Raw genomic sequence first — 10,032 nt, forward strand, 5'->3', positions numbered from 1 at the left:
CAGTTCCAATGAAATCAATTGAGTCACGCAATTGTAAAATTGGTTAGCAATCACAGTCTGGCTGAGTAGGCCCATGGCATTAATCACTTTTAAAGATCTGGTCCCTAAGTACTTAATTTCTAGGAAACAGCAGAATGTGACATTACAAGGATCCTATTTAGAGACACACACTCTGCAGATCAAAGCAGGAACTACTGGAAATGCTTTCTGAAGGTATGTGTAACTATAAAATGTTTTGAGTGGCTGCCAGTATTTTGTAATCAGTGTTGTAAAGTTTTGTGATACTCTTGATGTCTGCAGATGTTATGTGGCCCGTGGCACAGAGCTGATGTTCTAAATTACCAATTATATACCTAATGGAGCCCCGAGAACCAACTCCTGCCCTCCTTTGGGTACCGGGGCAGTCTTTAAATGCCAGCAAAGGACCGATGCTATAAATAAAACTCTGTCTCCATAGAGACAGGCAGTTCAGTGCTCAGCTTTCAACACTTTAAGAAGGTAATTACTGTCTTTTTTCTTTATATTTTTCTATTCTTGGTTTATAACAGCAGTAATAACCTCCTGAGTTGGGCATTTCCTGGCAATTAATGACTGACAGTGTTAAGAACACTTGGCTTTACCTCAAGCCCTCAAATCCTCCAGTCGGTCATTAACTGCCAGGAAATACCCTTCCCCATAGTCATTATTGCTTAATTATGTAAACCTGGATTAGAAATTTAATTAGATGACTTTAACATTCTCTGATTCTCTCCCCTTCTTTTTCTCCCATATCCTAAGAATCGATATTTGCCACACATATTAGATGGTGGGGCTGACTTTTACTCCAAAATAGTGACAGTATAGCAAGCAATATATACAGTCTCTGGGAAACAAGACAGATTCCTTTTTTAGCCCTTGATCAACAGAATTTTTCTACTTATTCTTGTAAAAAAATATATTAGATCAAGTTGAAGGCAACTTCTAAGTCCTATCTGCTACTGCTTTAAGTGGTGACTGAGAGGAGTTCTCACTGGGAACTGGATGACTCTTCAGTCTGATGAATGAAGGAAGGCATGTAATGGACATCTCGGAATCTCTGCCTTAGCTTCTTGATGCCAACTGTACCTGCTTCAAGCAAGAGTGTTCCAGGTATTGCTATGTCCCATTGCTAGTTCCCATGCTATGTCCTATTGCTAGTCCCATTACTCTTAACAGCCCAAGCGTATAATTGCTGTAGGCAAACACTTAAAAATGGGATTAGTGGCTCTGGCTCATTTCTAACCAGACAGCCCTTGAAGTTGCTTTCCCAGATCCATTTCCTTTATCTTGACATGGGACCAAGGATTATCTAAATAATGGCTAATACAACACCCAAGTGAGGGTGTCAAATAAAGATGCTCCTCCTTATTTAACATGTCATTATTTTTTAATCCACAGTTCTTAAAGATCTCCTACACAGCATAGCTACTGCAATGCCAAGTCCATTGTGATAGAGGAAAGCAAGTTGGAATGCATTACCTCCCTAGCCTCTGTGCCATTGACTACTGTGGATACCTGAAGCACCTTATATCAGCATCATCAGTATCTTGTCAGTACATTAATGAAATTGCCTAATTATGCCTTCTGATTTTAGTCCCAGAAGCTTTATTTGATCCCTAAACATGGATAGAAAATGAAGCATACCATCCCCTTATATCTGGACAAAATAGTATTCAACCCTAAAATCCATACTTGTAATTTGGGGAGAAGCCTTCCTAAATTGTTGATTTGTTTCTGACTTCTGTGCAGGCTGTATGGCTCCATTTAATGACTTAGTGTCTCTGATACTCCATACAGCCATAACTACTCAGATGCTTCATAAAGTACTTCAGTGTTAATTGTTTTAATGTATAAAGGGCATATAATTTGGATCAAAGGGCACTTTCTATAAAGTCTTGTGTTGCAGCACTGGTACAAAATATTAGAACATGACCTATATGTCAAGAAGTAATAAACAGAGAAGCAGCAATAATGTGGACATGAAAAGTAATTATTATATTACTGAATCATCTCTTTAATTTGAAGTCCTTTTAAAAAAGCGCACTATACAGACTGCATCCTCCATCAATCCCTTGAAGAAGCATTAGCACGTTATGACAATGAAACACAAAAGCATGAGTGTCTTTTGAAAGGTCTTTAGTGTGAAGCATTCCATTCATTTCAGCTGTGTATTTTAAAAGAAACAAAAACAAAATCCCCACACAAATGGAAATAACCTAAAAACAATGCAAAATAACATCATTTTTAAAACCCTTTCCTCCTTTTAAGAGTTTATAAATTTTTAGAAAAATCTGTTGAAAATCCCATTAGAAAGGTAAATTATGGATTCTAGAGCCAAAGTTTTTATATATGATTTTAATTAAGCTATTAAAGTATAATATTCCTTTTTGTGTAACATATTACACCAACTGAGATATGTATGCTGGTATCATGTAACTTTTTCTGTGGTAATTAGCTAACTAAATAAAGCTGAGACTCGCCTGTTTTGCAGGTGAAGGAGGATTTTCTTCTGATACTTGAGGTAACTGATTTCCATCTGCCATTTTAAAGGCATACCACATAGGATGGAGTTCCATTCTTTTACTCACTTGCTAATGGAAAAAATGGGACAGGTACAGAAAACTGAATACTTGCAGTTTGTAGTGGTCTTGGTTTTCTCTTTCTCCTCCTCATGTTCCCTTCCCCTGTACCTGCTTTGCACAGCTGTAAAGCTGGGCTTGACAGGAACCACATTTACTTTTATAGCATTGCAGGGGCACAAAGCCAACCTGGCTCCTCCTGGCAAAAAAGGAGAGAAAATAAAAGTGACTTTAAAACTGCTTTTAAGAAATTCACTTATGATCATGGTGAACTGGTTCAATCTATATTATCAAGTTAAAACAGGTGATAGAATTAAACAAGCATTCCCTCCTTTCTTACAACAGGGTGAATCAGAGAATAGAGCCCAAATTTGGGATGTGATAGACATGATGCTGCTACTGACATGAGGATACAGTTTTGTGCCTTAGTTTCCCAAATACGTAATGTTGCTTACTTCCTATATAACAATGACTCTGGCATATACTGACAAAAAACATTAAATAATCATTGAGGCTTATCATACTTTCCAGGTAGTCAATTCAATTTTTAAGAGACTATGAATAATCCATTATTTTGATGATTCACATCTAGGATTTGAATTTAACTGCAGAAATCTGATCAGTTCAGAGGAGGGAATGAGAAGGCAGAAAAAAAAAGTGTAGTTTATACATCAAAAGAGGTAGATCATCTTTTGAGAAGCTTCATAATCTATAACAGCTGAACCTCCGACACAACAGGAATACAAGTTAAAAAAAGCTGTTAACTTCAGTGAAACAGTGCATGTTTCATATTTTGATAGTTTGCTAAAGCATCAACATCAAAATGCAAAGTAACACTTCCTCATATTAGCATTCTATACACTTTATCTTAGTTATTGATGGAAGCATAAAACCACATTTTAAATAGTGTATTTTGTGAAGGCTGAGTGGCTAAAATATTCATTAAATGGAAAGAAACTTAATAGTTAGTACTAACAGGTCATTGCCAAGCAAATTGGAGTAGACAGACAAATTCAGCTGATAATGAGATTGCTAATCTAGTTTGCCACATCAGAATTTAGAGTGAATAGTAATGACTGGGGGAGGCAGGACAAGTAGTACAGAAAATGAAGATTTCTTAATAACATTTACAGAAGAAAAAATACTTTTCTTCCTGTTCTCCCAGGACAGGTATAAAGCTCAATGGGAGCAATGGGAGTTGTTGATTTAGCAAGGATTACAGGACTGATCCTCACATTATACAACAGAATTTATCCCTGTCAGGAATCACTTCAGACTCTTTTTGCAAGACTCAGTGATGAATGAAAAGGCTATTAGCTGCTGTGGTTCATATAATCTTCTGCCTCTCTTGCATTTCAAAAAATGTATTCAGCTGAGATGGTTTAAGCATTTGTCTGCAAAGAAAAATATTGCCAAGATAGCCTATATTGCTTTGGTTTAGTTGATATTGTTCCAATTAAGTGCATTTGTGCTGTTGTGTCAATGTCCACACAGCATGGTACTATATTTCCACTGCAGACAAGGTATCCGAGCCTTGCTTGGTATTGTCTCGAGCTGCACTATATTCTGGATAGTTTTTACAGTATGCTGTAGGGTACCTTTTGGCACCTGAAGGAGCAGTGCTGGCAGTGACAGCTTTCTGCCCCAAAGTCACCTGGAATATTATTCCATTTCCAGGTGGTTCTTCACTTGCATGACTGAAGCACAGAAGAGCATAACGCTACATCCTTTATCTAACAGGGAAGCAAGCTGCTTCATCAGAGGGCTGCAGTGTCAGTAGACAGCCTTGTTTCTCTATCTTCAGATTCTGATAGTTCATGGGAGAAGATTTACAGATGGGTGAAAGGAAATAATCCATCACATGAGAGTGTCTTTACATTGTAATCTGTCTGAAAAATCATGGAGGAGAAGTTTTCCTGTGCAAAGCCCAGAGTAGACATTAAGGGGTAGTGCTGTCACATTTTGAATGTTTGTGCTGCTCTCATTTCTTTGATGTTTGATGTCATCCCCTGGCAGGCCCAGGCATGGCCACGATGTATGTGTGGAGAGGCTGGGAAGCTGGGTTTCAGAGTTTCTGCATCAAGTTGTCCAGGGTACGTGTTCCCCACATGGCAATGAGGGACCTGTGACAGCTTCTTTAGCTTTCCTGATAAATCATGACATTATAAACTGCAGGGAAAAAAAAAAAAATATATATATATATATATTTATGGTGTCTTATTTTTATTTTTATTTTTAATTGACTAATGTGTTTTGCTTTTTTTCTCTTTGTTTTTATTTCTGCTAGGTAAAAGTGGAGAGATTTCTGCAAAATTTTCTGTGTTTTTCATCACATTTTCACGGAAATGTTATCTGTTATTATATGTGGTCTATTTTTTTTTATTATTTTTTACACAGCTCTAATTCTTGGAAACAGGCAATAGAGTACTGGACTTTACAGCTGGAGCATCTCCTTAACCTGCCACAAAAACTTTTGGAATAATATTGACCTCTGTGTCTCTGAAATAAAAGGAAGCCTCCTATTTGTTGCCCTTCCTTTGAGCATGAAGGAAGCCCTCTGTAAGAGGTAAGTCAGGACAAGAACGTGTCGGATACTGCACAAGGCCCAAGTGTCTGAGCCACACAGTGTGGAGGAGCAGCGTGTACGCAGGGCTGCGCGCTCTGCAAGGCAGGCAGTGAGGGATGCAAGCAATGTCACTATTGGTAAAGGAACGGGAATGAGCCAGCTGATTAAACTGATAGGAGCCAAACAGTGCGGTGCAGCCTTTGATGGGTGTCAGAGGTCACCTCCATACAGTTCCCCAAGTCCCCAGGACACACAACCTTGCTGACCTAGTCACTAGATCAGACAAGAGCGCTGAGACTCCATTGGCAAACAACAACCTAACAGATTTAGATAACTGATAGACTACTAAGCAAATGCTGTAAAACGGAGTGAATGAGAAGGAGCTTGTCAGGAAGGAAAGACTTAGGGAGAGATGGAAAGAAGTAAGAGAGAGAAATTACTTGTTCAGAAAACGTCTACTTCTGTGTCTGTATTTAACAGCAGTACTGGGATGCATGAGGAACTGAGGACGAACATTGACAAACATCAAGGTGTGTCAAAACTCCTTGAAACTGGTAAAGTCTGTATTCATTCTAATTCTTCATCTGCTAAAGAATTTATGGAATTTTAGGTATTTTTTTAGCTGTCTGGGGGGTTTCAGTATTTACATACCATTTTAAAATGAATGAGGTATCAACCTAAAAATATAGTCAGCTACACTGTAGACATTCATGCACCCATTTATCTTTATTTTGTAGGGCAGATTTGCTTTGCATATCACAGCATGGTGCAAAAGAGTCCAAATCTACCTTCAAGCAGTTGTTATGCAGAGATATTAGCTCTGATTCCTAAAACAAGCTGTATTAGTACAGCACTGTGCCAAGCTACTAAACTTCATCTGTTAGAATGGTTAGTTATTTAGGAGCCAAAACAGCCCTGGTGTGGCTACACTGGTTTTGGTACGACACTTATCCATATCATAAACACTCCCTGATACATCAGTAGACTCAGAGTCTGTGCCTTCCCATGTGTTTGTGTAACAGGCAATGAAATATTCACCAGTTTGGGCTGGTTTTGATATGACCATGATAATAAACATACCTGGTCTCAAAAGTTCATTATGGTCATGAAATGATAAAAAGGCAATGACAATTTATTTATTTATTTATTTATTACATTTTAGGAGCCATCTGAGATATTTTACTGAGGCATACAGTGCATAAATAAAGGTGTCAAGGGCTGTAGCAGACATCTTAGGGTGCCTGAGTGATTCACGTAAGGCTGGAAGATATGACACAGAACCTATGTGAGACCCATATCACATCCTTCTGGAAGGGTGATTGAAGAGGAAAGATGCCCTGTGTCATCTCAGGATGCTAGGAGCCTGTTTTGGGTAACCTAATCACTGGGGCAGGAAGGTTGTCCATGTCTTCATTTCACAATCACATTGTCAGCACAACAGTGAATAAAAAATCCACTCAGGTGGCATGAGCTACCTGCCTCTCCCCTTGTGAGCTGACATGCTGCAAACCAGATGTGAGCTGGAAGCCATTTAGACAGGTCTGAGTCCTGCTGAAAAGTAACGTAATGTTGAGAAGCAGTGCTTTGCTTGGGCACAGTTCTGAGCTAACACATCTAAATGGCTTCCAGAGCCCAGCTGGCTCACCAGCAAGTCTAGCTGGCAATTGTTTGCACATGGCAAAGTGGTCAGACCCAAAGAGGATGTGTCAGGACTCTGCATCACTTGTCCATCAGACTTGTCCACTGGGTTTGCAAGGTAGCTTGTGATCATGAGTGAGCCAAGGTGAATTGGATGGGCAAAAGCTCATCTGGAGTCTGCAGGAGTCAGTAGCAGGAAAGTAGAATTTCTTGTGCTTAAACTGAGAATATTTGAAACAAATATGCGGAGTGAAAATGAATGGGATCCTTTTTACATTTGCTTTTTATAATGTAAGACACCCTGTAAGAGGAAAATTTGAAAAGTGTTCTTTCTGAGTGAAATTAAACTGTGCAGATGAGATACAGAAGTTACCCAGCACAGCCCTTCCATTCACCATCATAGATAAAGTAATTTTTCAGAAGCTTATGTGGTTTGTTTAGTTAAACAAATTTCCTTAGAGACATGATTGACTATTTTTAAGCTGAACACTCACAGTAACAATTACCTGTGTTCTCAATGTCCAAGAGCCTCAATAAACAGCCCGTGGATTTATGTCTTAGTGAGAACCAACCTATTAGTTTCAGCCATAAATCTCATGTGCCTTGTGTGCAAAGTGAATTTTAATAAAAATCATATAAGGAGCCAGACTTGCTAGGCAGGGTTTCACGTGGCTGCCAACATTTGAAAACAATTAATAGAGACCTTTTGGGGGAGGGTAAGTAGAACCAGGTCTTTAGCTCCTGTTGAAATACAGTGGACGCAGTGAACTTGCCTGAAGGACAGAACAGAGAGGAGTGTCCCCCACCCTCCTGAGCAGTAAAATACATAAATAAATAAATGGAGGCCATCACTTATAAATAAGGGCAAATGGAATGGGAAGGGTCATTCCTCTGAGTCTGCAATCTCATCCTCTCCAACACCCTGCTGCCAGGGAAAAGACAGTAAGTACCTTAAAATTAAACAGCAAAATAAAATAAATATACATCAATAAATATACATCTGCACTCCCTGTCTGAAAATAGGTTCTGGTCCCAAATGAACAGAAGTAACATCTGTGCTCAGTTTCAAAACCCTTGCCTTAGGTGCTGCTTGTGCACTCCTCTTCTGAGTCTACAGAATGTGTTATGTTGAACAGAGTCAAAAAAAAGTCAAATCTGAGAGTCAGTGCTCATTTTTATTCTTCTGGTCATATTAGTTTTATAAGCAAATAGTTCATACCTTGAAAAATAAATATGAAACATTCAAAGAGAAAATGCTAGGTCCTGAGCTTCAGATGCTTTGTACTTTGTACAGAGACTTTTGTCTCTGCAGCCCTGAAGGCTGAAAGGTTGCTCCAGAGGGGAGGCCAGGGGTTTCTGCAACACACAAGGAGCCTCCCAGGGTCTCAGTGTTATGTCTGCCCAGTCCATACAGGACTAGCAGCTGGTGTAAATTAACCCAGCTCACAGGCTAGAATACCTTGCTACAATACACTGAGGAATGGACGTCTTATCACTAGGCTGGTAAAGGATCTGGGGATTGAAAGGTACCTTTCCTTCCCATCCATTCATATCAAGTTTAACCAAATACAGCTGAGTACAGGTCCACTTTATTCCTAAAACCAATAAATATGTAGGCCTGGTCCAGGTAGGAAATGCTGGCGGTGATAAAGGGATAGCTACATTCTACCTGACTGCTCTTAAGGAAAACATGACATGTCTGTTTTGAGTTACAGAAAAGGCACCTACCAGTACCTATGTATACTGTGCTGCTACTCACATACTCGTGTTTAAATCCAGGTTGGGATGTTTATAATAAAACTAATATTGTAATTACAGATGGAATCAATCCCTTTCCTTGGAACTTCTTGCTGGAAAAAAGTGGCAGACACTGGTTTTATGGTCAATTTTCTTAAGCAGTCAAGTGTGGATCCCATTATCCACTACTAGGTATATATATATATATATATATATATACACACATATCACATTGAAAACATTGAAGCTTGGGTAAATCATTCAGGAATAAAAAGATCAAATCTAAATGGGTTGAATTTGAGCCAGCTCTACCACGTCCAAACAGGAAGACCTAGGTCCAACCAGCATGTCACTGGGGCCTCAGTGCTGTGAGTATTGTCAGTCAGTCAGTCAAAAAGTGCCTTCCTTGGGTTCACACAGTCCTTCTCAGAACACAGAAGGAAGGACCAAGCTATTTTCCTCCCCACGTAGCTCTTCTGCAATACTTTCCTATTCTTGCAGGAGTATGGTAGGGTATTTGATTGACTTTGCTAGTCTCAAGTAGTGGCAATGAAGATGTCTTCACATCTTAAAGCAAAATAACGATTAATTAGAAATATATAGAAAACCTGTACTCTTCCTTGGTCAGGAAGTACTAAATACTGGTTTCTGCCCTCAGATGTAGGTACACTGTGCTGATTATAGTTACTGCCTGCCAGGTATATGTAATTAAGCTCAGACTGGACTGAAATACTCGTATGGCTAGACATGGGGGAGGCAGTGGGAGCAGAACTGTCAGGAGCACTAAGAGAGCTCGAGGAACAGGGTTGAGTATAGAATCCCACTCGTGCACTAGTCCAGGGTTTACTTAGGATTGTAACATATCCTTTAAGACTGTTAAAGGATTGATCCAAAACCGGGAGGTGTTTTTCCATCTACCTCTGTGGTCTTTTGTACCTGGGAGTCTTTTGCTATCTTGCAGTAAATGCTCAGGTATAAGCTGCAGTTTCAACCTTCCTTTTCTTGTCTCTGGAGATCCTATGGAGATTGCTCAAATTACCCAAGAGGGTAGGGATAGTATATTGTTTTCTTGGACTTAACTTTTTGTAATTATACGCGGGTAATCCTGGTTTATTTCTGTTATCCCTTAATTGAGCTGTAAGATTTTTTAAGCTTAAAAAAATGCCACAGGCTTTCTAAAGCCTCTAAATTAAAATGCAACAAAACAAAAAGAACCCTCCTCAGTTAATTCTATTGACCAAAAATCTGTCAAATTTCATTGTAGAAGTAGTTTTTGCATATTTTTTTTTAATTATGAAATCCCAAAGAGATCCTTCAAAACAATTATATGGATTTTCCTTTTAATTTTTATTTATTTTATTTTATTTTCAACTGCCCTGGAGTGCTGTGTCTCTATTTTCTCACTCTCAGCCTAAGGTATGTTTTTATGACTAAAGTATCAAAACCCTGAAAACAGAGGTTCATAACAGCAATCTTGATAGATCTTTGGCTGCA

The 10,032-nt window shown here is 38.9% G+C and overlaps 1 long non-coding RNA gene across 1 annotated transcript; it reads left to right on the top strand.

Annotated features, from left to right (window-relative positions):
- Window positions 1-513: 513 nt before the first annotated feature.
- LOC310899274 lies at window positions 514-1,948 on the top strand. The gene is made up of 2 exons (XR_014584146.1): window positions 514-1,128; window positions 1,417-1,948. It is a non-coding gene; the product is annotated as an uncharacterized lncRNA (long non-coding RNA).
- The last annotated feature ends 8,084 nt before the right edge of the window (window positions 1,949-10,032 follow it).

The sequence above is a fragment of the Anser anser genome (genome assembly GCF_964211835.1).
Source record: "Anser anser genome assembly, chromosome: 4".
Taxonomy (NCBI): domain Eukaryota; kingdom Metazoa; phylum Chordata; class Aves; order Anseriformes; family Anatidae; genus Anser; species Anser anser.